The sequence below is a fragment of the Heterocephalus glaber genome, unplaced genomic scaffold (genome assembly GCF_053883595.1).
Source record: "Heterocephalus glaber isolate CG9 unplaced genomic scaffold, H.glaber_assembly_v1.0 deba00001543, whole genome shotgun sequence".
Taxonomy (NCBI): Eukaryota; Metazoa; Chordata; class Mammalia; order Rodentia; family Bathyergidae; genus Heterocephalus; species Heterocephalus glaber.
In genome coordinates this window covers 6,674,931-6,701,145 of record NW_028258336.1, presented here as the reverse complement: position 1 = coordinate 6,701,145, position 26,215 = coordinate 6,674,931, and the positions used below count along the sequence as shown (strand labels likewise).

General features: G+C 37.4%; 1 pseudogene; it reads left to right on the top strand.

The window, feature by feature from the left end:
- Positions 1-782: 782 nt before the first annotated feature.
- Positions 783-24,887, top strand: LOC101702621 (bromodomain adjacent to zinc finger domain protein 1A pseudogene; annotated as a pseudogene).
- Positions 24,888-26,215: the final 1,328 nt, after the last annotated feature.

Here is a 26,215-nt window from a genome sequence, read left to right as displayed (position 1 = left end):
TATGTCAATGGGAAGAGAGGGAAGTAAGAGAAATGTCAATAGATAAAAAATAGAGGTTGGACTCTAGGAATTATTTTCATGGCTGGGTTAATGGGCTAGTGTTGTGGGGGTTTTCAGAGGGTATTTATGTAGGTAGGAAGAGGTATGCAGATGTGTGGAAGTGTATTTAGAGATTAAGGGAGGCTGTGAGGTTGTCAGAACCTTTCAAATATATTTCTAGGTAGTTTTGTTTGAATCCTCTAAGCCCAACTTTTTAAAGGGTTATCCCAACATGTCCTTGAATGGTACTGTTTATGTTATGGCACTGGTTAATTCTTATTTTCTAATGCAGATATACCAGGCCCTGTTATATTTATGCATTAGATAGGTGGAAAGAAGGAAAGGGAAGATATGGAAGCAAGAAAATGAGGAATAGAGGACAAAAAAGAATGAGAAAAGAGGCTCAAAAATAAGTGAAAAGTAGTTCTAAAAAAGGGAGCTGGTAGAAAGAGAAAACCTTGCAGAATAAAGTATAATAACAAAACAACATCAACAAATAAAAATGAACCAAAAGAAAAGAAGGGGGAAAATAATAACAGGAGAAAAAAACCCCAAACCAACCAAAATGATCCAAATCAAGCAGAGAAGCAAGGAAACAGTAACTACACCCAAAATGAAAACAGAAATAAAAATAAAAGCCTTCACACAGTTGTTATTACATTAACCTGGAGAGTTCACATAGCTCCCTCTGACAGGAGCCACAGTCTGATTGTGAGGAAGCAAGCAGTTTTCCTCCTGCAGCCATGGAGGCTGTTGCTCCTTCCAAACACATGTCCCAGTTGCATGTTGTCCTCCAGGTGTGTCCCACAGCAAGTCTGTGGATCTGGCTGCTAGAATAGATTTTTTTTGGAGAATGTCTTTGTGTCTTCCCTCTATAGGTTTTACTTGCCTAATGTATGTCCCCAAAGCCATCAGGTCAGGTGTCACTATTTTTCTGCCTGTAGGTATCTTTCTGGCTGCAGAACCTAATGCCATGCCCAGGCTCAGCAGACTGCACCCTTTTCCAGTGATTGGAGGTGGGCAGAGCCTCATACTACCTCAGGCCTTTCCAGTTTTGGGAGAAGACATACTGAAGTCTGCTGAATCATCCTCAGATCTGGGCATCAATCTCCCTCCCCTCACAGATTTCCTCCACTCCACTCTGAGTACTTGGCACAGATTCAGTCTTCCTAGCTTTCTGCAACTCCCAGCATGTTGGTGCTGCATGCTTTACCCCTGTGGAAGCAATCGTTTGTGTCATACTGAATGTCCCACAGACAGGACTCCTATTGTATCTGGGAGGAATGGGTGACTTACATTTTTTTCTGTATTGAGAAAGCCTTCTGTCTCTGCAGAGTCCCATTGCTTGCAGGTGCTGGAGAACCACTGTTTATAGATGTGCATACACGACCATTTATTCCACTCCATTCTCCTCCTTTTGGCATCTCTGAATTGCTGAGTTGCATGTATCTCACTTGCTATGACTACTATGGAGGTTAAAGTGAGTCTATTCCACCCAGCCAGGCCATCACTGAGAGGCCAGTCCCTCCCTCAGTTGTATCCTTCCCCAAGATAGTGTGTGTGCTGAGTCTGGGGAAAGGCGAGGTTCTCTCCTGTAGGAAGGAGTGGTCCAGTGTCATCTCCAGGTTCCTGTCACATGGAGAACTATTTTCCATTTTTTACTTTCAGTCTATGAGTTTCTTTTTGGACTAGGTGCATTTTTTTGTATACAGCATATTGTTGGATTTTGCTTCTTAATCCATTCTGCTAGTCCATTTCTTTAGATTGGTGAATTGAGGCCATTAACCTTGATGGTTGTAACTAATATGTGTTGACTTATCATTGTCATGTTGCTTTCCTGCTGTTGGGCTTCTTTTTTATTTTTCTCCCTCTCCCTTTCATTTCTTGTCTTGCCTGATGAATTTGGTCTGTTGGGCCTCAAGGAATTGTGACCTTCGTTGTCTTTTTCTAGGATACTGTTTGGAATTGTTTGGAGTGCTGGTTTGGTATTCATGAAGTTTCTCAGGTATTCTTTGTCATGTTATTTCCCCATCAATTTTGAAAGATAATTTTGCAGGATACATCTGTCTAGGTTGGAGGTTGTTTTCTTTTAGGGCTTGAAATACCTCACTCCAAGCTCTCCTTGACTTGAGGGTTTGTGTTGAAAAGTCTGCTGTGATTCTGATAGGCTTTCCTTTGTATGTGATTTATTTCTTTTCCCTAACTGCTTGCAGTATTTTGTTCTTCTATTGTGTTTCCAGATATTGATTATTATATGTCTAGGTGTAGATTTTTTTTTGATCATGGCTAGTTGGAGTCCTTTATGCCTCATTCATGTGTATGTCAAATTCTTCACTCTGTTTGGGAAGTTTTCTGTCATTAATTCTTTGAACAGTTTTTTTCATGTCATTTATACTTTCTTCTGATTTTTCATGGATTCCTATCAGTCTTATATTATTCTTCTTTACGTCATCTAGGAGCTGCTGGATCAATTTCTCCTGGTCCTTTACTATTTTTAAGAGATCTCTCTTTTCATGGTCACTGACTGCAATCCTATCTTCTATAACTGATATTCTACCTTCACATTTGCTCATTCTGCTGCAAATGCATTCAATAGAGTTTTTAATCTCCTGGATATCTGTTTGAAACTGTTTCATGATTTTCATTTCTTTCCTATGCTGGGCATTCATGGTTTCCATCATGGTCCTGAGCTCATCTTTTTTTAAAATCTGTTTCTGTTCTAAAGTCTCTAATCATGTCTTTCATTCTGCTCACCATCTCTGTAGTTATCTGGGAAATTATTTGTTTTGAATTTTTCTAGAGCTTCACTCATCTGTTTTGTTACTTTCTGCACCTTTAGAGTAGGGTGCCCAGGTGACTGCTTATCAGACTTTTCCACCTCGTTTCCCCCTGAATTTGCCTTTGGTGAGCTGGTAGCCTGATTTTGCGTCTTGCTTAGGTGTCTTCTCATTTTGTTTTTACTGTTTTTGGTTCAATTCCTGGGTTGATACTTCAATATTGCTTATTGTAAGTATCTTTCTTGCTTGTATTTAGAACCTTTATGGAATGATAGTTTCTCAGAAGTGTCTCCCAGATATATCTGGCCTTTAGGTTTTGAGTCTCTAATGACTCTTAGGCCATCATGTTTTCAGTATACCAGGAAGTATAACTGATTCGATCAATCACAGCACCTTAGCCCAAGTGATACAATCAGCAACAACAATAGCATCAAGCACAGTTTAGAAAATGACAATCTGTGGTAGTGATTAATCTATCACTTTTAAACATGTGAATTAAATTAAAATTGAGGACCAGCCCAAAATATGTCTATAGTGAATAAACTCTTCAATATAGCAACTTTACCCTTCAGGATGGGGACTTAGAAGGAGTTGAGGAGGGAGGGATAGATAGGTAGGATAGGGAAAGGTTAGAATTGAGGCCAGAGGGCAGAGGAAGATCACACAAACTCTAGGAAGCTGTTAAAGAGAAGAGGAGAAATAGAACAAAAGAAAAAACACAAAAACAGAACAACCTAACAGCAACAGGAAAGCTAGAAATTGTATTCACTTTCCTTTAAAACTAATAACAATCAAAAGAAGGAAAAAGAAAAGAAAAAGTAAGAAAAAAAAGAAATTAGAATTAGGACAGGAACAGGGATAAAAAGGGAGAGGAATGAAGAATAAGGTGGGAGAGAGAGAGCAAGAGAGAAAGAGAAAGAAAGGAAAAAATGAAAAGAAGCGAAAATAAGGGAAAAAAATTGAAAAGAGAAAAGAATAGATTAAAAATTAGAAAAAATATTAAAAATAAGAGAAAAAATTATTTTGAAAATAAAAAATAAAAATAAAGGGCCTTCTTCAGAGTATGTCTCTTCTGTCACTATAGACGGGGGGGGGGCAGGAGTGTGCAGATCTAAGTCAATTAGTCTCAGTAAGCCAGCAGCTGTCCCCTGAGGTTCAGGCTGATTTCAGCCTGCAAGGCCCAAGTTGAGATCTCCGACCTGCTGCGTTGGACTCTGCAGGTTTCATCTGCCCTTCCCCTGAAGATAGCCCACGTTCCGATGGGAGGTGGTGATCCCTCCAACTTACCAACCATGGTGGTCTGGTGTGCCTTTATTACAGAGATTTTCTTCACTTTTCCAGTGGGCTTCAATTTTCATCTAGGAGCCTCAGAGAGGCCCTCTTTCTCTTTCTCACTTCTGTTCTATCTTCCGGAGCTCAGATCAATATCTTTTCCGACTCACTGCCCCTCTGTGGTGTGGTTCCAAGTGCTGGCTTGGCCCAGTGGCCAGAGGCAGTGGTGGTTGGGGGGAATGCAGTGGTGCCCCCATGGCTCTGCTCCTCTGCAGGGAAGGGGGGGGCACCGGACCCAGTATCCCCTCATATACTTGCTCAACACTGGATTTTAATCCAGCCAGATCTTCTTTTGATTTATCCTTCCATATCAGTCTTTATCATTCGCCACAACCTCAAGATACCTGTTTTTCTTTAGCGCCAATTTGGAGGCACTCACCCTTACTGTGGTCCCCTAGGCAGCCATCTTCTCTCCCCTCTGGGTATTAATATTCCATCTTGTTCTTTTGGTGTTGAGTTTTTTCAGTTCTTTATATATTCTGGACATTATCATTCTATCAGAAGAGTAGCAGGAAAAGACTTTTTCCCATTCTGCATGCTATCTCTTTCTCTATTGATTGCTTCCACTGGGAAGAAGCTTTATAATTTGATAGTATCCCATTTATTGATTCTTGCTACTATTTTCTGAGCTATTGGAATCTTATTCAGGAGGTTGTTGTTTGTGCCTATTTCTTTCTTTCTTTCTTTTTTTTTTTTTTGATTCCGTGATCGAACTCAGGACCTTGCGCCTGCTAGGCAGGCATGGTGCCACCGAGCTAAATTTCCAGGCCCTTTGTGCCTATTTCTTGAAGGGCTTCCTCTATGTTTTATTCTAGCTATTTCAAAGTTTCAGGCCATACATTTAGGTCTTTAAATAATTTTGAGTTGAGTTTTATACAAGGTGAGAGATAGGAATCTAATTTCAATGTTCTTCATGTGGATATAAAAATTTCCCAGCACTATTTGTTAAAGAGGCTGTCTTTCTTTCCCAGCACATATTTTTGGCACCTTTGTTAAGAATCGGATGTTGCTGTGTGGGTTTATTACTGGATCCTTTATTCTATTTTATTGGTATATGCCTGTTTTTATTCCAGTACCATGTTGTTTTTGGTACTATAGTGCTGTAGGAATTTTGAAATCAGATATTGTAATATGTCTAGCATTGTTCATTTTTTTTAAATAAACTTTCTGTCTTCTTTATTGGGATGCTGTTCTTGTAGGGACATTCAGTTAGTGAAAATTCAGTAAGCTTATCATTTGTGTGGATTTCTTATATGTACAGACATATGTCAAGAAAAGGTACTGAAAAATAAAATGAAAAAAGGTCCTTATCGTCTTACCAAGTGAATCACCTAATATACATGCCACAGTACCCAGCAGTCTGAGGAAAAATGTTTTAATAAAATCCTTTTTTTTTCTTTTTAAAATCCTTTTTACCTTTTAAATTTTATGTTATCTTTCATATTTTTAAAATTGTGTCAAGGTTTATTTTTCTTCATTACTTAAGGGTGATAGTTCTTAAATATGAATGTATTTATTTATGTAACAAGTAACCTTGGTTTTACTAGTTTTATCTAAAGGTGCAAAGACAGAAAGAAAGTAAAATAGACATTAAAAAAAGAAGGGAAGAAAGAAAAATTGGGGTGATTCTTATTCTTTGAAATTCTATAAGCTTTCTGCATGACTTATATAACAGGCAAGATTGTACATTTAAATATGTGTCATAATTTGGGGCTGCCAAATTCCCTAAGAACATCATCTATAAATTGATTACTGCAACAATAAGCCACGTTCCAATTTGTACTGTTGAGGAAATATCAAAATTTGCATAACAGGTTGCCCAGCGTATGTCAATTTGCTCTGCAGCATTTTCTTCTTTTTAAATAATCATGACGGATAAGTGTGGTTGCTTGTCAAGATGGAATTCAGCATTTGTTCAATGTACTTCAAACACTTTAACACATTGGCAATGTGCTGCTTATTTATCAAACATGCAGCTACTTTTATGAACAGTTTTTAAAAAGGCATGATCTTTGACTATTCAATGATCCACAATAAAACAAAATGCTCTAAATTCAATTTTGTTAATCTTTTAAACAAACAAACTAAATTTCATGAGACTTAAGACTACTTGGTGAAGAGAGTACAACATTCTGTATGGAGATGAATTTTGATTTATGGCCTGAAGCTGTTTATTGCCCTTTAATTTTTATTTTTAGAGACAGGGTCTCACTATGTAGTTCAGGCTAACCTTGAATTCATGATGCAGTCCAGGGTGTCCTCAAACTCTCAGTGATCCTCCTGCCTCATCCTTCTAAGTACTGGGATCACAGGTGTTCTTAATGTTCTTAAGGCGACACTAGCCCTCATGATGATGTTTAGCATAAATGAGTCAAAAAATACATTTATTTTTATTTTTATTTATTTTTATATAAAACATTATTGTGGATGACCCCTTTATTTTATTATTTTATTTTTGGTACTGGGGATTGAACTCAGGACCTTGGGATCGGGAGGCAGGTGGCAGAGCCACTGAGCTAAATCCCCAGCCCAACCTCTTTATTTTAAAGTGAAATGATTCATGGCTATCCTCTCAGTTAAAGTGCTAGGAATTAAATCTGCTAGTGAGTTAAAACCTAATTGATTATTAAGATTAGGTTCTAAGGTGACTTCGTTAGCCTTTTGTTTCTCTAAAGCTACTGTGAGAGAGACTCAGGAAAGATTAGGGCCAGAAAGAAGTACAGGAAAACAGAATTCAGTGGGAGGGAGATTTCTTATTTGAGCAGAGAACACTGTTGACAAGCTTTCCCTTGGATTACTTAAAGAAATATATTTAGAGTAATAAAAATTGCTCCTTGATTAAGGCAGAAGATGAGACCAAGTCAGGTAGGAAGGAAGGCAGAGGCAGACTTTGAAGCCCTGTGTGGGTGTGAGGTTGCTGCGCTGGTAGGTGTGTATGGTGCACCTATGGGAAGTACTACTTGCCTGTCTTCTCATCTGAGTCTTAAGCATCTCTCATGCTCTGCCCTCAGTTCTGTCTCTGTGGTGGACAGAGAAGAAGGGATTTTCTAAATGGCATCAGGGATGCCTGGCAAATCTAATTTTTTGGGTTGAGGATTCTCACTCTACAGTCTAGTCTCAGCAGTTGACTATTTATTTGAGATTTTCACTGGTTATCTAAGCCAGTACACAGGACAAGAGGTTCTAAAAGGTCATGGTGTTAAGAGAGTACTATAAGGAGTATGTTGAATAAAATTCCATTATATATTTATTCAGTTATAAAGAAAGATTAATTGAAATAATTTGTAGGAAAATAGATGGATCTTCAGACTACAATGTTCAGTGAAAAAAGTAAGGCAGAAAGTTAAATATCACATAATTTCTCTCATATGAGAGACCTAGTTATAAAAAAATTAAAAAGTACAATAAAGGAGGATATTTTGGAGTAGGGAAAGGTGATTAGGGAAGGGAGAGGGAAGGGTGAATCAAGGGTAATCAAGACATGTTGTTCACAGGTACAAATCCTCCCAAATAAATGTATATTTTATGTATTGCAAACATATACCAATAACAAATATGAGAAAAAATTAGGAGCATTTTTACCATGGTAATGGTGAACTTGTTCACTTCTCCCTGTTTCTGATTCAGTATTTCTGAAGTAGGACACAGAGATCTGTGTTTTAAATTATGCACCTAGTTAATTAGGTGCTTCTGATGTCATTTTTGATGTATCCCAAATACTTGTGTGCTTCTGGCAGCAAAGAGGGAAGGCTGAGTGGGAACAAATGGCAAAATAGCACGGGAAATTGTGAACTATTTGCTCTTTTCTTGTTCTCTTCTGCATGATTTACTATGCTTTACCTGTCAGGCAAAGAAAAGTGAGTGGGGGTTAGTCTACTACTGAGCTTGGATGAAGTGTGACACAGTCTTTCCAAAAGAGAACTTCCTGTTTATATTTGTTGTTTGTAAGATGAGAGGGGAGTAGAATGGAAAATGAGTGGTTGAAAGGAATGGTCTGCAACTGGAATTAGAACATTTGCTTCTTTATCAGCGTCTCAGAATGTATAAAGCTTTAGGAAAGAGTCTTGATGTAACTTCTGAGCACATGGTTCAGTACAGATTACATTATATTATTACCAAATCTTAGTCTGGCTGTGAGTTGAGTCAAGCAATCATCTCACAGAAAGGAGAATAAGCATTGACAGAGCTAATCCTGACCCACTTGAGAATTCCTAAATGAACTGTAAAATTATAGCTGCAAGAGGGACCCCATAAAAGCTATATTTATATATATATTTGGCAAAGTCTAAAAAGCAGTCTCCAGCTCTAATCAGCTCATTTAAAAATGTGCCGTCTAAAGCCCTAGAATAATAGACCATTTGCCCTTTATTTTAAAAGAACTAAAGACTTTGCAGACTCTAGTCAAGAATTTATGAATAGGTCCTGAATGTTAAATTAGCCACCTTTTAGGCACTGGTTTTAGACCCCCTTAATGCAGAATTGTTTCATTTCTGCCTGCCCAAAGTACCTACGTGTTAATTCTACTAATACACAAAATGGCTGGAAATGATGGAGTGGTTTGATTGAACAACTACATCTTCTCTCTCTCTCTCTCTGTCTCTCTCTCTCTGTCTCTCTCTGTCTCTCTCTCTGCAGGCAGCAGAACTACTGACCTAAATTCCAGGCCCATGAATGGCTCCATTTTCAAGTCGTTGGCTCCCAGCTGGGGGGAGGGGGTCAATTCAAAAATAGATTTTCACCATTATACAAATAGGTGAGACTTTAAAAATCTGGAAGTGTGGTTCATATACCTGAGAACCAGAGCAAGAAAGGACTCTTGAAGGCACATGCTTGACAGGGAAGACTGAGGAAGACTGTGAGAGAAAGTAGCTTGAGAGCTCTCTGCCTTGGCCTCAGCAGGCTTTACACTGAATGCAATTAACATGTAGATGAGATGTTAAAATAACACTGAAGAAGAAATATAGACATCAAATTATAAGTGGAGAGCCACTGATTTTATCTTCAGATAGGAAGAAAATGTGATGATGGAGTCTGAAGGCATTTGCTTGGACCAGATGGTGGGCAGGAAGCAGCGGGACCACAACTAAAGTCTATGGTTTAACTGCGTTAAGATCCATTTCATCCTCTTCCCAACAGTCCTAGTTGACAGGCTAGTTTTTTTGGTCAGGTATGCATCCTAGAGGTAAAACTTTGGTATGAATTATAACTTGAATGAGTTGTCCAAGACTCTTTCTTGAGACAGAACTTCTGAAAGAAAAGAGATACATAATTTAAGGACAGAAAAGCAATGATGTTCTGGTGTTTAAAGCACCACAGATTGTTTCCAAAATAACTTTTAATACAATGCTATAAAGTACATTTTGTACTAAGAGTGTAGGAAATAAATCCCATAATTATAACAAAAATTATTGAAACAGCCAATTTTTGCAGTTTACTTTTGGACAATATCAACATTTTGTGAAGCTACAGCTGTGTGTAGGACTTAATAAGATTCATATATTTAATCAAACCTATAAACATTAAATTGTCCTGAGCCATAACATCACTGATTTTTGCCTATGGAGTGAGGGAAAATTAGGCAGTGCCTATCTCTTTGTGGATAAATTTGATATCATAGCATCTGTTTTTGATGACTGGTTGACTGGTTAGCTAATTGTTTGAGTTGTGGGATTACAAATTTGTGAAGTGGTACAGTGTTGGTTTTTATTAAAATGGCTTACTGAAAAAGTGGAAGGAAGATTAAGTTCTGTAAAATATTATTAAGGAACAAATAGTTGAAATCAGCTAGTATCCCTCAGAAGTATTTCATTGTTTTGTACTTTCATCTTCTATTAACACTTCACATGTTCATTTTCTACTGCTAATTTTAAAGAAAATTTAGCTGTGTCAAAAACTAATTTAGTAATTAATTAGATTTGTTTCTCACAGCAACCCTACAATATATTTCCTGGAGTAATTAAATGTTCCAAGTCTTTTGGGGTATAGTCATTTTATTTTATTTATTTTTTAAAGCTGCCTTTGACTTACTTTTATTTTATTCTTTATTAGTACATGTTTGTAGTACATGATGATTGCATTCATTGTGGGGAGTAGGTACATGTACACAGCATGTCTTGATTCCTGTTTATTCCCCTTCTCCCCTTCCACCCCCTCCATCTCCCTCCATCTCAAGATCCCCTTTCCATTTACCAAAAAAATCTATCTCTATTTCCTATTGTCTTTTGTTGTTTAAATTGTTTATATTTTGGCTTTTTTCTATAAGAGAAATTATGTGATATTTAACTTTGTGATTTGATTTATTTCACTTGGCATTATGATATCAAAGTGCATCCATTTCTTCACAAATGACTCAATTGTATCCTTTATGGCACAGTAATATTTCCTTGTGCATAAAGAACAGATTTTCTTTAGCTATTTATCTGTTGATAAATATATAGACTGCTTCCAAGAATTAGCTGTTATGAGTTGTGCTGCTATGATCATGGGTATGTATGTACCACTTTTAACATCTTTAACTCTCTTGGAAAGATACTTAGAAGGAGAATACCTCGGTTGAAAGGAATTTCTATCTTTAGTTTTTTTGAGGATTCTCCATACTGATTTCCATAGTGGTTGTACTAGTTTACATTTTCACTCACAATGAAGAAGGTTCCCTTTTCCCTCTGTAGCCTCACCAGCATTTGTTATTATTTGATTTCTTGACTCTAGCTATTCTTTCTGGAATAAGATGGAATCTTAGTGCCATTTTAATTTGCATTTCTCTAATGGCCAGAGATGTTGAACATTTTTTCATGTATTTATTAGATGTTTGTACTTCTTCTGAGAGGTGCCTGTTCATTTCATTTACACATTTTTTTTCACTGAGTCTTTTATGGGGGGGGGAGTCTAAATTTTTTGAGTTCTTTATATATTCTAGGTATTAGTCCTGTATCAGAGAAGTAGCTGGCAATTTTTTACCATTCTGTAGGTTGTCTCTTTACTTTGTTGGCTGTTTTCTTTCCTATGCAGAAGCTTTTAAATTTGACATAATATCATTTGTTGGTTCTTGATGTTATTTCATTTGCAATTTAGGTTCTGTGCCTGTGTCTTTAAAAGTTTTCCTATTTCACCTTCCAGTAGATTAAGTGTTTCTGTTTTATTATCTAGGTCTTTGATCTATTTTGATTTTATTTTGGTACATGGTGAGTGATAGGGGTCTAGATTCAATCCTCAGCATGTGTACACTCAGTTTTCCCAGTGCCATTTGTTAAAGAGGCTATCTTCAATGTATGCTTTTTGTCCCTTTGTTAAAGCTCAGATGACTCACTGTACCTGGGTTGTTTCTGCATCTTCTTTTCTATTCCATTAATCTATGTGCCTGTTTTGGTGCAAGTATCATGCTATTTTTAAAGCTTTGTACTGTAGCTTTAAATCTGGGATTGTGATGCCTCCTTTTTTAGTTTTGTTGTCCAGGATTACTTTCGCTATTCTGGACCTCTTCTAGATCCATATAAATTTTAGGATTTTTTCTTGTTCTGTGAGGAATGCTGTTGGTATTTTGATTGGGATGTGTTAAACCTACATATCAGTTTTTGTAATATGGCCTTTTGACAATGTTGGTTCTGCCTATCCAGGAACAGCAGGTATCTTTCCATTTTCTGATGTCCTTCTCAATCTCTTTTTTCAGTGTACTGTAGTTTTCATTATAGAGGTCTTTCACTTCCTTGGTTAGGTTAATTTCTAAGTATTTAATTTTTCTTGAAGATATTACGAATGGTGAATTCCTTCCTATTGAGTTCGTTATTGATGTACAGGAATGCTACCAGATTTTGTGTGTTGATTTTGTATCCTGCTATATTGCTGAATTTATTTATTAGTTCTAGGAGTCTTTTGCTGAAAATTTTTGGGGTTTCTAGATAAAAGATTGTGTTATCTGCAAATGATGATAATTTAACTTTTTTCTTTCCTATACATATTCCTTATATTTCTTTCTCTTGCCTAATCTTGGCTAATGTTTTGATTATTAAACAGGCGTGTTGATAGTGGACATTTTAATAGCATCAGATATTTTGTATTTTTTTCTCTTTGTCCCTTAAATACCAAAAGACCAAACCTGAAGGACTAAGTTTTTTTATGTAACTCAGCATGATACACAAAAGGTAATACATCTGGCAAAAAGGGAACTCCTGTCAGTACTCTAAAAGCAGTCTTTTCACAGTGTTCACTATCCAAATCATTTTCCTGAGGAACATCCACCATTTTCAATCTTGCTGTTGTAGTTTATATATTTTTTTGTGTGTTACTTTATTGTGCGTGTATGTGTGTGTGATACATACTTATTGGTGAATACACATTGGCCCATATGTAGTTTTAAAAGTTTATCTATAGAAGCGCTTTAATTTTCTAATTCTCTTGTGAAGCTCTTGGAATCCTTGATGTTATTTGGGACTTAAGTTTAGGGAATTCCATGGCAACTTTTGAACACAGAAAGTGTACCTACCCATTCTTTGATTTTCTTCCCCACCCTGACCCTCACTATCTTTATCCCATAAGGCAATAAATAGTTGGTTACTTTCTTTTGCTCAGTTGGTAGCTTGGTGAAGAGTGAAAAGGATAATTTTATTGCTTTTAGCTAATAACCAAGAAGAAAAGATAAAAATCACTCAATCAGCTGTAAGATAGATAGCTTTTAAAGAAGTAGATATGTCCTTAATCCTTTTTAGCATTAGATAAGCTATGCTTCAGCATTTGACTGTCAGATGTTATCTTGTGGTAATCTCTAGTGATTTTTCCAAATATTTCTGAATTTCTTCTCTTCCAAGCCCATTATAAGGCTGTACATCTTGGGCATTTTGTTCTTGGGTGGGCTCTGGCGAATGAATCATGAGAAGTGGTGTGTGTTATTTCTGGGCTGGACTATTAAGCCTTTTCATACCCTGCACAGGGACATGCAGTTTTGTATGTGTGGCTGCTTAGCTGTGAGGATAAGCAAAATGAGCATGAGAAGCAGAGCTTCCCTGCTTATCAGTGCTTCAGTATACCATGGGAATGATAAAAAAGAAAAGGCGTTTTTTTTTTTTTTTCTGGTGCCAGGCATGGAACTCAGGACTTTGCACTTGGCCAAGCAGGCGTGGCTCCACTGAGCTACATCCCCAGCCTGAAAAGACATTCTTTAAGCTACAAAGATTTTTTTCCATAAAAGAAGGGTATCTGTAGGACTAGATATTATGCTTGTATAACATGATTTCATATTAAGAACATGGATATTTTAATAACTAAAAATGATTGAGAGCAGTTGTAGTTTTGTTAAAAAGTTTAAAGATGTGGTGTAATAAAACAAAGAGCATATTGACTCTTGAGTCAGACTAGAGACCAGTCAGCTTTGCTATCCCAAGGATGGTTAACTCTGGGCTCAGTTTCCTCAGCTGAAGAAAGTATTACCTATGTCTGCACTGCTATGATTTTTAACTGAGACCATTTGTGAAGTGCCTGGCACAAGAATAACAGTAGATTACATTTCTTTAGTACTTAGTGCATGGTGAGAACTGGGTTATTTACTCCATGCTATGGACTGAATTGTCTCCATCCCCCTTGTGTATTGAAGCCCTCACTCTCATATGACTAAATTTGGAGATTGGCCTTGGAAGACAATTAGGGTTAGATAATGTAGTGAGGGTGAGGCCCTCATAGTGGTACTAGTGGGTTTATAAGAAGAAGAAGAGGGAGGGCGATCATTTTCTCTCTACCATGTGAAGACAGAGAAGTCTGGAAGAGAGCAGCACCAGAAACTAAATCTTGTCAGAACCTTGAACTTGGATTTCCAGTCTCTAAAACTATGAGAAAATAAATTCTTCTTGTTTAAGGCATCCATACTATAAAATCATCTGTAGTATTTTGTTCTGACTGTCAGAGGAATCTAATATACATATTAACTCATTCAATTGTCACACTGACCCTCGGGAGTAATTTCTATTATTAGTCACACCTATAGATAAACTGAAGTATGGAGACTTGCCCAAGGCCACATGATTCCAATGCAGGCAGTCAGGCTTCCAGCCCATCCTCTTAGTCACTGTGCAATAGATAGGATTGCATATTTCAATTCTGAAACATAAGGTTGTGGTGCTTTAGGACAGGGGTCCTCAAACCAAGTATAGGCTACATAGCAGGACGCCTGTTTTCCATGGCAGGCCTTACTGCCTGAGCTCTCCCTCTTGTTAGATCAGCAGAGGCATTAGATTCTCATAGGAGTGTGAATCCTACTGTGAACTGTGCATATGAGGGATCTAGGTTGCCCTTTCCTTTGAATCATCCCAAACACCAACCTCATCCCCATCCATGGGAAATTTTTCTTTCATGAAATTGGTCTCTGGTGCCAAAAAGATTGGATACTGCTGCCAAGGAGAATAAGCCTAGTGAGTTGCCTTCACATCTCATGTTGCAGCTACTCATGCCCACAGGTATAGTGTAGCTGGCATAGTCTCTTTTACAGGCACAAAACAGCAATGGATGCATTGTTCTGAGTCCAGAGAATGGGCCTCTATTTGACAGCATGGAGTGGACAGACAGAAAACAAAAATTGTCAGTTTGGATCTGTGAGTTCTTTCTATTTCAATGCAGGCAGAAGCAGAGTACCTGTTGGCAATAGTGCTTATGACCTTGAAGTCAAAGTTCCTAAAAATGCATATTCCTGTACTCAGAAGGCCCCAAGCCTGTCTGGGTAATTGTGCATTCATTGGTTCTTTCATTTTATCTCAAATGCAAAGTTTTTCTTTGTGTAGACGTGATGCTAATGTTATTCTCTTCCCCCTGAATACAGATGGGGCACACAGAGAACCCAGATGGATTTGTGGTGATTTAAGGACAAAGCTTTAGTAGGAGATTATATTAATCATCAATTTGTAGGCCCTTTAGCTTGAATTCTAGGTAGGCATGTACCCAGTATCTTTCATAAACACTAAATTAAATGTAAACACATTTTTATATTGTCATCACATTAAAGAGATTTATCTTTCAAAGCAAAGAATAATCTTCAACTCATAAATTTGATCCAAGCTTCACTTAAAAGAGTGGTTGTTTTTCTAAACCTAATCCTAAGAAATCAGCCATGAGGTTCCCAAATATTTCAATCTTGTTAATGATGCTCACTTTAAATTCAAATTCAAATTCTATTTATTGATATCTTCTTGAAATAGTTAAGAAGCCCTGTCACTTTTCAGTTATTGCTAGTATGTAAAGAGGATTTTGAAGTTATTTATTAATGAACCCTGTTCCTCTCTTTCCTTTCTCACAGCAAATCTCCATAGAAGGAGGAGGAGGAAAACTTACGTGTTCTTAGATTTGGAGAAGAGGTGACTTAGGTAAGATTAAGATGATGGTTAGAAATTGAAATGAAAGGTGTTTTGATTATAAGCACACTGTCTGCAATTCACTTCCCTAAGTGTAGATAGTTGATGTTTGAATCAATATGATTATATCAATATGATGTATGAATGAATTTACTGTTACAATGAGTGTAAGAAAATGTGTGAGAAAGCCCACAGTTACTTGGTACTCACAATGTACAAACCACTGAGCCAAATGTATTGAGCACATTTTAATATTAAAACCTTGTAGTAATTTCTAGGTGTTATGATTGATCACTGTTTAAAGGTGAGCAAATAAAGGCTTAGCTACTTTCTCACTTAGGAGAGAAAAGGTTGCAAAGCTGGTTAAAGGCATAACTAAGATTTGAGCCCAAGTGTGTCTGAGTCCAGTATCTCAGTTTGTAGCCCCATGTGATACTCCATCTCCTCCAAGAGATTACTGGGGGAAATCTCAGAGAAGATTCAGAAGAGAACACTTTTTCACTTTTGTATACAGCACAGAAATGTGCTTGGTTTTCAACCTTTATTCAGCAAATATTTATCAAGCCCATGGTCTGTGAGTGCTCTGTTTTGGGGAGGGGGGCATGTTAGAGGCACTGTATTAAGGAAACTGTGCTATGTGCGTTATGTGTGGTATGTGTGTATGTTACAGGCACTGTATTAGGGGAAGTATGTTATGTGTATTCTGTTAGGGCACTGGCATTAGATGACATGGATTGTATTCTGACAGAATATTTTCCCACTTTTGACAAGAGTCAGAATGTAAACAGAGTACTCTCATCTACTGGGATCTGAAGAGCTAAGACAATAGTTTATAGTTCTAAAATAGTTTCTCAAGTCTTCCAAAGCATCTCAGGAGATATTTCAAAATTTCATTCACTTCAAACATGCTTACTGAGTGCTGACTGGATGTCAAACAGAATGTTTGTATTGAGGATACAGAGATCAGTAAGGCATCTTCCCTGCCCTTGAGGAGCTCTGTGTCTAATGAGGGCTATTTAGCTATTCTAGTTGCAAATATAGATATTCAGATACACATAGAGATAAATAAATGTATGAATGTTTCTATTCCAAATAGGGCTTGGAAGCATGACACAAATGCCTAAAATAAATTATCACAGGAAAGAAAAAATAATGAGGAAAAGGTGAGAAATGGCTAGGGTAGTGAAATTAAGCCTGGAGAAATTATTAGCGTATAAAGGATACCTTCTTAACTTTACAGAGTCAGTGGTTAGGTTTGGTCTTAAGCATCCCAGCTGTCAAGGCAAAAAGGCAAATATGATTAATTATAAAGCTCACACTATCCACAGAAGTATATTGTTGCTCAGTAGAAGTGTATGTTTTTCCTGGTGTTGAAATCTGAGAAAAAGATTTGTTCTGAGTCTTCTGTAGGAGAACCACGTGAAATAGTGACCCATATCCTAAATACAACAGCACATGCTAATAGGAATTTCCAAGTGGTAGCTCATTAGCACACCAGTTAAGTTAATAATGCCAAAGTGAAATTCTGAAAATAAACATTTACAAGGGCCAAAGTGGTAATCCCAATGGCCCAGATAGCTATTGCTCTGGTTTAACCAGGCTGGAAACTTACTTCTGACCTCAAAGGTACATTCTGAGATGATCTCTGTCCTAAACTATAAGTTTCAAAGGGAAAACAAATTTTTATCCTCAACCGCAAGTACTTATGGAAAGTCACTCCCTTGCCTTATTCTATTTATTTATTCATTTATGTGAATTGTCCCATGTGTGGAATGAGACAGACTGCAGTTCAGCTCTACTTTCTTAAGTTGTGTCATTGTTATGGTTTAAATATGAAATGTCCCCAAAGACTCATTTATTGAGAGTTTGATCCCCAGTGCAGCAATGTTCAGAGGTGTGGCCTAAGAGATGACTGGATCATGAGGACACTAACCTCATCAAATGGATTAATCCACTGATGAAATCATAATTTCATAGCATTTTTTGGAGGTGATGGAAGCAGGAAGTTGAGACACAGTTAAAGGGTGTGAATTTGGAGGGTAAGACCTTGGGAACTGTACTGAGTCCCTAGCCCCTTCCTCTCTGGCTCTCTTTCTCTATCTCTCTACTTTCTGGCAGCCTGGACTGAGCAGGCTTCCTCTGCCACACCCGCTACCATGAGATTTTTGCCTCACCACAGGCCTAAAGCAATGGAGCCAGCTGACCATGGACTGAAACCTCTGAAACTATGAACCAAAATAAATCTTTCTTCCTTTGAGTTATTTTTCTCTGATAGTTTGTCACAACAGAAGAAGGCTAACTAACAGTCACCTTGGACAATTTGCTTACCCTCCCTACTCTTTCTCCTGCATGAGTTGGGAGAACAATACCTGCTTTGGTATTACTGGGAAAAACAAGTGAAGTAGTGCATCTCAGAGTAATGCAGCTGTCAAGATGATGAAACTACTGTAATGCTTGTCAAAATACTCTTCATATTTAAATGGCAAAGGAATGTCCTTTTTCTACTTTATAATGTTGGTATCATACAAATATTGTGTCAATTAAAAATAAAAAGATATGTATTAAAATCTCTTTCATCACTTTAGTATATTTTGCTAGATTTTGTTCCTACCAAAATTCAGTGTAGCAATTATAATGCTTTAATTTTGAGTATTTTACATATTCCTAGAGCTTTTTTACTAATAGCCAAGATAAGCACTTGAGGTTTATGAAAGAAAATGCAAAAGAAAATAAGATAAAACCAAAGCACTTTAAGCCAATAGAAATCTCACCAGGCTTCCTCAAGACCCTTAATGTCTGATAGAAAAGAACATAACTTAAAGAAATCCACTGGAGACATGTGAAATTCTATGTCTAATTTTAATTAAAATTAAGATCTTTCAGAAGGATCTCTTTAGTTAATACCCTTAGTTAATAAATAAGTACTAATTTGCATACTTGGACAATGCATAGTCAAAGTAGATGATGAACTCCTATATTATAAAGGCCTAGAAAGCAAATTCCTGGCTAACTTGGACTTTCTGGTCAGCTGTGTGTGAAGTCCACATATCCAAGTACCTTACAAAATATCCTGGGCCCCTTTCATGTTCATAGGTGTCTCAGGAATACTTTCTCAAATTTCCTGTTCCTGATTCTCTCTTTTTTTTGCTTTCAGTCTCTTGTGCAGCTCACAGCAGGCTAGATGACATGGGACAGCTGAGCCCCTGATCCTATTATGTTAGCCTTCAAGAAACAGATCGTTCCTTAGGCACACGGGGAGGCAAGGGGAATCACTATGAGGCTTCTGTTGAGGTTCTCTGGAAATTTGGAACAATTTGAATCTCAACACTGTAAGAAGTCATATCTCTGTGAACTAGAGTATGTAGCTGTGATTTGAAGGTCTCTGGTGTGGCATGTGGCATTGCAGAGGGTCACAGTGTCTCAGTGTTGTTTCATGGCTTGATTTGGATGGTGGACTAGATAATATCTCATTATATGTGCAAATTATATCATGTTAACTGGCTTGAGGATTTGGAAGGAAAAATTGAATTTCGAAATAAACTTAGTATCAGATCAGGTATAAATGAAGGGAGGCTAGACACACACACAGGTGCTTAGGCACGTACATGCAGGAAAAATAACACAGTGAGGCATGAGAAAAAGAGAGAAAAAGTCTAAATGAGAGAGAAACTAGGATCACAATATCTACTGTGTTTAGTAATGCATAGCACAGTGCAATGACTAAAGAAATATTGGCTTAGTTAGATTAACCTAATATTCATTCACTCAATCAAGCCTCCTCTTCCAATACCTTGATGTACAAAGACATGTGAAGTTAAGATACTGTATAAACTTTGTAGTATTCATGTATCTTCAGTGCTAGCTGCTCTAGTTGCTTAAAAAAAAAAAACACAAAAAGCATCCCTCTAAAAAGCCTTTGGTACAATAAAAAAAAAAAGCAAAACGGATGCTCTTCTTACTTCTTTTATTTCCTTTTGCCTTGCTGAAGGATGCCATCATAGCTATAAGAGATGCTGATATAACTTTTAATTTAGATTTGGAGGCTGATTATACCAGGCCTAGTTCCCATTTATTATTTACAAAACATCTCCTCCATCCATAAGAAAACATGAGGTCCACTTAGTCATGCTAGACCACACTTTCCCTCTACTCATACTGTGAACACAGCTGGGGTGGACAGAACTATTGGAAATATTGATACTAAGAGGTTTGCCAGTGGAGAGGACGGTGAAGAGCCATTAGTGACTGTCAGAAGCCTGAGTTCAGTGGAGGAGCATCTACTCTGGCTAGAGAACTTACCAACTAGAACAGAAATCTCACTTTCTTTAAAAATTTTCTGTCTTCTAGAGATGTTTTCATGATTTTAAACAAGCTAAATTTACAGGAAATTGAGCACTGAGATAATTGATTGTTAACTCTTAACAGACTAGGTGAAATTATGGTTTAGCTTTTTTTTCCTCTCACTTCTTTCCTATGTGTTTGATTATGAAGCCTACATTGAAATCTGGGGCCCTGAAAACCAAATTGTTTTTGGAAAACCAAACCCAGTATTAAATACAGACAGACATTTGTCCCTTCCTGCTAGTATGGCTTTGTGCTGCTCCCTCCTCTGTAAAATTAGTATAATGATACCTGCCAGCAAGGATTGAAGTAGTGATTAAATGATCTGATCTATGTAAGACTCTTAGGATGTTGCATGTGACAGCAAGAGCTCAGCAAATAAAGACTCCTTTTCTCCTTATCTTTCCTCTTCCCTTTCCCCTTACCCTCCTGCTTTTGCAATTCTAAAGATTAAACCTAGGGCCTTTGCACTGAGCTACATACCAGCCCTTTTGGTTTTTTATTTGAGACAGGGTTTCACTAAGTTGCTTATTGGCCAGGTTAGGCTCAAACTCAGCAATTCTCTTGCCTTAGCCTCTCAGTGTGATTGGATTCAGGGCATGTGTCACCACACCTGGTTTCTTTAGTAATGTTGGTCTAGCTAGCAGTATTTGGAATTATGGTCATAGCAAAAATAGTAACATTAAAATATTAGCAAACTTGAGACTCGTCCACTTTTGAGAAGTGACCTATTTAGCTTTCCTCTACCCATTGCTACATATTCCATCATGAGAAATTCAAAATCCACATATATAATACCACATTTTGATTTTCAGTTTTTCCTTGGGAATAGGAGTAAATCAAGGCTCTTAGAATAACAGGATAAAGTGATAAATACTTAGACTTCTAAGACCATATTCCCTCATTGTGCTTCACAGATGCTGGCATTGCATGACTTGTTAAGCGGAGCAGAAGAAAGTGTTCTGATGTTAAACTCATTTAGGAAATAGTATTGGTCTCTGGCCTGTTAGGAATTGGATCACTCAGCAGGAGGTCAGCAGTGAGTGAGTGAGCAAATCTGAAGGTTCATCTGTATTTATAGCTGCTCCCCATCTCTCACATTACCACCTGACTCTGCCTCCTGTGAGATAAGTGGTGGTGTTAGATTCTCATGAGAATTAGATTCTTGGGAGCTTGAACCCTACCGTGAACTGCACATTTGAAGGATCTAGGTTGTCCTAATCTTGGGAGAGTCTAATACCTGATGATCTGAGGTGGAGCTGAGGTAGTGATATTGGCATTGGGAAATGGCTGCAAATACAGATTAACATTAGCAGAAAGGTTTGACTGCACAGAGACTATAGTAAATCAATTGTTTATAGACTCATAACCAGACCATATCAGTGAATAGCAAGCAACAAGCTGCAACTGATTATGGCAGGCTTTCTAGTGGTAAATAAGTTGATGTACTTCAATTCTATAGCTTCACTTGGTAGCAGGCTTTAAGTTAGAATCTGACATTTATTGTAGTTCACCCTGGCTTTACCCATTATTTTATTTACCATTTCTATCCATGCTTCTTTCCAGCACTGCAAAATTGTCTCAGTCATGGTTTTAGTAAGCCGACAAGCTAACTCTAGCCAAAAGAGTAAAAACAATATGTCACTGGGGAGCTTCTTTGAAAACAGGGAAAGACCTAATGATGAGAGAGCAAAATACTCTAATACTGCCAACAAAAAGAAAGCTGCATTTGAAAGAAAATGCCAAGAGTCCTACTTAAATTATGGGTTCATTACAACAGATGATTTACATTTTCCAATACTGCCTCATATAATTGTGTAATCAACAAAGCCAGTAAATCTTCAAAACTGCTTCATCACTTGGAGATTGTGCACCCTTCTTCACAAGACAAGGCTTTGGTTTTCTTTTTTAATGTATAACTTTATTATCATTCACTGAACACACACATATACAAAAATTAAAATTATTCAAAGAAAAGCAATGCAAGGGGAAAAAACTATAATAATATTCAAATATAATAGAACTCAACCAAAGCAAAGCTGAAAAGTACTTAAACATTTTTCCATATAATTAAATAAAAACATCTCAAACATTAACAAGGCATCAGAAGATGTGATTTGTTTTAGAAAGATTTTCAAAACTAATATTGAACAAATAGTGGTCTGGAGAAAAAAATTCTAATTAACTAGTAGACTCCACATAGGCCAATTTTTAAAATTTAAGTTTCAATACAGCCATGTAACATGTGATGGAAATATAATCTGAGAAATACATTATTAGGCAGTTTCATCCGTGAGTATTGCAAAGTAACACACAGAGTGCCAACTTCTAAGTGCAAACTGAAAAGGTGTACGCCAATTATCTGTGATGGCCCCTTGATATTATCCAAATATGCATTTAAACGCGAGATACATGAGGCTACCACTGGCATAGCAGCACACGTCTTATAGTAAACTCTTTTATATAAGTAGGATTATGCTGTAAAGGATAAAAAGCACAGCATGTTATAATAAGTACCTAAAACAGTAACAGTCATTTATCACACTATTGAGTACTGTGTACTGTACATAGTTGTATGTGCTTCTTCTGGAAACATACCCTTCTCTCCTTTGATCTCAGTGACTCTTCTTTCCCAACCCACTGATAAGCTCCAGCCTAGTCTCTATCTACATCTCTTCCTATAGTTTTAAACACAATCTATATATGGATTCTTTCCAGATTCCAGCCTGAAACCTGAACTCTCCCCTTCCCCTCCTGCCACCCCCACCCTTTTGAACCTTTTCTTTGTATTTCAAATTATTCATTATTCATTTTAATCATTTTAATCCTTAATTACACTTTCAGTTTCTCACACTAGAGAAACTATTCGGTATTTACACGTGTGTCCTATTTATTTCACTGTTTATTTCGCTGTTGCCTCGACATTCATCATTTCAGAATAATGTGCAGTTTCAAGATCCTCAGGTATCTACTAAAACTGGAGGGTCTTTGATGTCTGAATCTACCTCCAATAAGGACCAAAGTCCAGGTGACAGTTCTGTACAGCTGCCAAAACCACTACATGAGTCAAATTGGTGGTGCTTTTACAGTTCTTGTGAACAGCTAGACCAGCTTATCAAAGCTCTTAATTCTACAGGATATAGAGAAAGTGCCTTAAAAGAAACCTTGTTGCAAGAGAAAAGCAGAATATGTGCACAGCTAGCCCATTTTTCTCAAGAGAAATTTCATTTTTCAGGTAAACCTAAAACCGATAAACCTATATGTTCTTGGGGAAGAAACTCCAGTGTGTATGACCCATCTCAGATGTCAGCAGAGAGGCCGCTTGAACTGAGGCTGAGAGATTTCCTTTTGGATATTGAAGACAGAATCTATCAAGGAACTTTGGGAGCAATCAAGGTTACAGACTGCCATGTGTGGAGATCAGCCTTAGAAAATGAGTGGTATGAGCTGCTAAGTGAGGAGAACAAGGAAAATGGAATAATTAAAACTGTGAATGAAGATGTAGAAGAGATGGAAATTGATGAACAAGCAAAGGTCATTGTGAAAGACAGACTTTTGGGGATAAAAACAGAACCTCCAAGTACTGTCTCAACTAATGCAAATACACCACAGTCAGTGAACAATGTGGTTCACTACCTCGCAATGACACTCTTTCAGATAGAATAGGGCATTGAGCAGCATTTTCTCAAAGCTCCTTTTGATGCCAGTGACAGTGGACATTCTTATAAAACATTGTTGGACCACTGGAGAGAGTCTTTCCTTTCTTCTGCCAGCCTATCCCAAGTCTTCCTTCACTTATCCACCTTGGATCACAGTGTGATCTGGTCTAAATCTATACTGAATGTTTGCTGCAAGATATGCCATAAGGGGGATGCTGAAAACATGCTACTTTGCAATGGCTGTGACAGGGGGCATCATACCTACTGTATTCGACCAAAGCTCAAGACTGTACCTGAAGGAGATTGGTTTTGTCCCAAATGTTGACCAAAGCAACATTCTAGAAGACTCTCTTCTAGATAGAGACCATCCTTGGAAAGTGATGAAGAGATGGGAGAGAGTCTGGAGGAATGAGGAGGATGAAATCGATGATGATGATGAAGAATGTCAAAGTGAGGAGGAAGAATATGAGGTAGAACAAGATGAAGATGATTCTCAAGAAGATGAAGAACTCAGCCCACCAAGACAAGGAAGACCACAGGTTAGATTGCCAACTAAGACAAGAGGGAGACTTAGCTCCTCTTTCTCAAGTCATGGCCAATGACAAGATCCTAGAAGATACCCTTCAAGGAGTCACCAGGGTACACCGAAAACAACTGTTTCTTCTAGAACTACTGGTAGAAACCCAAGAAAGAAAAGATCTGCTCCTCCTGCAGAAACTAAATCTTCAAGAATTGCCAGTTGCTTTACTGATCACAGTCATAGCACAGAGCAAGCAGGTGTATTTGTGGAACTCCTTAGTCCTCACAGAAAACACAGAGGCAGAAGAAGTGCCAGTGATACCTCAGAGAATAGCCGCAGCTTCCCCACCATCAGAGTTATCCCCACCAAGGCAAGCGAAGAGTCAAGATCTTTAACTGTGGCTTCAAGACTTTGTCTCCAGGGTAGTGAATCCAAGAGAAGAGGCAGGAAAAGACAATCCATGGAGTCATCTCCAATGCCACTGAATCGAAGGACCTCTGGCCAACAGGGTGGCGTTCACGAATTGTCTGCTTTTGAGCAACTTGTTGTGGAATTAGTACGGCATGAAGACAGTTGGCCTTTTTTGAAACTGGTCTCTAAAATCCAGGTTCCAGACTACTATGACATCATTAAAAAGCCCCTTATCTTAAACATAATTCGTGAAAAAGTGAATAAATGTGAATATAAATTAGCATCTGAGTTTATTGATGATATTGAATTAATGTTTTCGAACTGCTTTGAGTACAATCCTCATAACACAAGCAAAGCAAATGCTGGAGCCAGGCTTCAAGCGTTTTTCCATTTTCAGGCTCAAAAGCTTGGACTCCACGTTGCATCCAGTAATGTGGACCATGTTAACACGCCGCCAGCCACAAAAACATCACAAATCTAATTTTTGTCCTTCTAAAGGATATAGTTCAGGAAAAAAAATTGTTCATGAAAATGGAACATTAAATCATGCTCTAAAGCAGGTGTATGTATAAAGCAATAACAACTGATGGCCACTTGCAGTGTGGCCTGCACTAGTCTCAATTTTAATATTAAGCACTCAGGAGAATGTAGGAAAGATTTCCTTTGCTATGGTTTTGTTCGGTATCTAATAAGTTTGATGGATATATGGATACAGTACTGGTTTACAGAGGTTTTTGTACATTTTGAGATCATTCATGTGTGCAGATATCTTGGAAAATATTTTTTTCACCCTATGATTTATTTTGTCATTAATTTTTAAAAAGTTGTGATATTAAGGGAGAAATATCTACACAGATGGGTCTTCTATTATAGCACACTTCAGAAAAATGTGTACATGTCTTAAGAATTGTTTAACAAGCACATTCTTTCAACACTACACCTGAATGGATCCAATTTTATATCCCTTGAAGTGCTGTACCAGTGCTGGCTGGACATATTAAGTCTGAGTTTATTAACTAGATATTTATTTAACATCCAGAGTAATTTGTGAATTTGTTTTGTATTTATAAAATTTATACTTGGAAAATGTTAATTTTTTAAACATTTTACTGTTTTTTGTTTTATTTCTCTAATTTCTTCAATGTTCAAAAATTTCACCCTCCCTTTCCCCTGACAGTTCTTTCAGTTTTGCAGAACTGTTTTACAAGTTTCTATGTACAACTTTTGAAGTGTACAAATAAAATGACATTTTTTCAAGTAAAAAAAAAAGGTTTTTTTTTAAAGTGTGAACACAAAAAGCAGAACAATTATTGAAGGACACCACTTATCTTGTCTGCACTGAGAACATCATTCTTAGGGGCTAATCACATCGCTAAAGCTAAGAAGTCCTTTACTATTGGTGAAGAGTTGATCCTGCCTGCTGCTAAGAACATTTATCATAAATTTTTAGGAGAGGCTGCGGTTTAAAAGGAGGCATATATTCCTCTTTCCACTATCCCATAACTAGATGCATATCTAGATGAGGAAATAACAGGAAATGTTGAGGCACAACTGATAGGATTAATTAGTTGCTATGGTATGCAATCCAGGTTGATAAGTTTACTGATGCTGATAAGGCAACAACTCTTGTGTGACACATTTTGGAGGAGAATGTGCATGATATGTGCACTTTTGTTGCCTGTAGGGACTACCTTATTGATTATGCCCAAACTCAGGCTGTAACCAGTCTGGATTGTAAAGAGTTAACCTCACAATTGGCTTGTTTTGAGAAGTGAGCCCTACCAAAGCCTATGTGCTTAGATAACATGA